This window comes from Aptenodytes forsteri, unplaced genomic scaffold (genome assembly GCF_000699145.1).
Source record: "Aptenodytes forsteri isolate BGI_AS27 unplaced genomic scaffold, ASM69914v1 Scaffold16, whole genome shotgun sequence".
Classification (NCBI taxonomy): domain Eukaryota; kingdom Metazoa; phylum Chordata; class Aves; order Sphenisciformes; family Spheniscidae; genus Aptenodytes; species Aptenodytes forsteri.
In genome coordinates this window covers 6,914-8,738 of record NW_008794753.1, presented here as the reverse complement: position 1 = coordinate 8,738, position 1,825 = coordinate 6,914, and the positions used below count along the sequence as shown (strand labels likewise).

Genomic DNA, 1,825 nt, shown 5'->3' with positions numbered 1-1,825 from the left:
TCCAGCACCTCCCCTGAAGCCTGTCCCATATCCCCAGGCCCCCGCCTAGCCCTGTTGTGAAGGCGGCAAGCTGGCCCTCGAACGTGCATGATTCTCCCTTAACGTGGGTGCCGTTAGCAGCAGTGCAGGGAAGGAGCGGTGTCTTCAGAAGCCCCTGCAGAAGCAGAGGGTCTGGCCAGGAGCGATCTACGGTAGTAATGGTTGCTGCTTCTTCCTTCCCTCTCCCAGAGGCCGTGCTGAGGATGTGGCTGTCTGTTCCTCCCCTGGGGATGCCGTTGACTGCACCCGCCTCACGCTTGCATGGGTTGTCTCTGCTCGGCCTCGCTCTCCTTGCGGCATAGGGGTGAAAAGGAACAGATGGAGCGCTTACTGGCTGTGGACAGAAGCTGCTGCGGCTGAAGCTGGAGAGGCCAGAGAAAGGTAAAGAAGAAGAAATCAAAGGCCATCCAGCCGGCAGCTGCCTCCCACTGCAGGCAAGAGAAAGCCTGCCTCTCTGGGTGAGGAAGGATCCTTCTTCATAGTCCGCAGCAGGTCAGACTGCCAACGTGCGCCGCAGGGTCTGTATGTGTCACCAGCAGCATGGTATGGCCGCGTAGTGCGCGAGCGAGGCTACATGTCTAGGAAGCCTTGTCTTGTAAGAGCTGTAAGAAATCCACGTATTCTCTTAGGTGGAGAACAGCTAAGTGACCGGAGTTACAGAAGAGGAGGGGAGGAGAGCAGGAGAAAGAAACATCTGAACTGGCAAATTCTCCCAGCAGCGCTGAGAGCGAGAGCTGCAGTGAGTCCTGCGTCCTCAGGGCCCTGTCGCCCCTCTTCTGCATCCCGGTCCCTCCCTGCCCCTCCCCTGTCCCCCTCTCTTTTCCCCACTGCTGTGCTCTTTTTTTTTTTCTTCCCGCTGCCTCTCCTCTGTCCTCCTTCCTCCTCCTCTCTCCCTCTCTTTCTCCTGTTCTGTTGCTCCCTTTTCTTTTTCTCTCTGCGCTGTTGTCCTGCTCCCTCTCCCTCCTTTTTTTTCATTTCATCGTCTGTCTCTGTCCTGTAGCCCATTGCTGTTTTTTCCTTTTACGTCTCTTTGTCCTGCTCCCTGTCACTGTTTTTTTCTCACTCACTCTCACTCACTTCTGACCTTTTCTTTCTGACCTTTCTTTCTCTCTCTGCTCCTCGTCTTCTCCCTTGTCTTATTTTTCTCTTTCTAGTTCTCTGTCCTGCTCCCTGTCACTGTTTTTTTCTCACTCACTCTCACTCACTTCTGACCTTTTCTTTCTGACCTTTCTTTCTCTCTCTGCTCCTCGTCTTCTCCCTTGTCTTATTTTTCTCTTTCTAGTTCTCTGTCCTGCTCCCCATCACTGTATTTTCTTTCTTTATTTCTCTGCCCTGCTCCCCATCCCTCTCTCTTTCTCCATACCTCTGTGCTGCTCCCTGTCCCTCGCTCCCTCCCTCCCTCGCTCCCTCCCTCCCTCTCTGTCATTATCCTTGCATCCCTTGTTGTCTCTCCATCCCTCTGTCCTGCTCCCCATCCCTAATTTTCCTTTTCCATTTCTCTGTCCTGCTTTTGGTCCCTGTTTTTCCTCTGGCTTCACCTCCCTGTCATTCTCCCTGTTGCTCTCGCTTGCTCTCTATCCCGATGTCCTGCTCCCCATCCCTGTTTTTCTCTGTATCCCATTTTCTTGTTCCCTGTCCCTCACTTGTTTTCTGTATCCCTCTCTCCTTCCTCCTGTCCTTCCTTCCCCCGCCCCCCTGCCTCTGGCCTGCTGCTTGTCACTGGTTTTTCTTTCTCTTGCTCTCTGTCTGAGTTCTGCCGCTCTCTTTCTCTCTCTGTCCCTCTGTC

The 1,825-nt window shown here is 53.8% G+C and overlaps 1 long non-coding RNA gene across 2 annotated transcripts in view; it reads left to right on the top strand.

The window, feature by feature from the left end:
- Window positions 1-224: 224 nt before the first annotated feature.
- LOC103894677 overlaps window positions 225-1,825 on the top strand; it is a 4,720-nt gene continuing 3,119 nt past the window's right edge. Inside the window, exons 1-2 of one of the 2 annotated variants that reach the window (XR_657326.2) lie at window positions 225-557; window positions 669-778. This is a non-coding gene — a long non-coding RNA (uncharacterized LOC103894677). Of the gene's footprint in view, window positions 562-668; window positions 779-1,825 lie in introns of both variants that reach the window. The other variant, XR_657325.2, reaches the window with a different exon arrangement.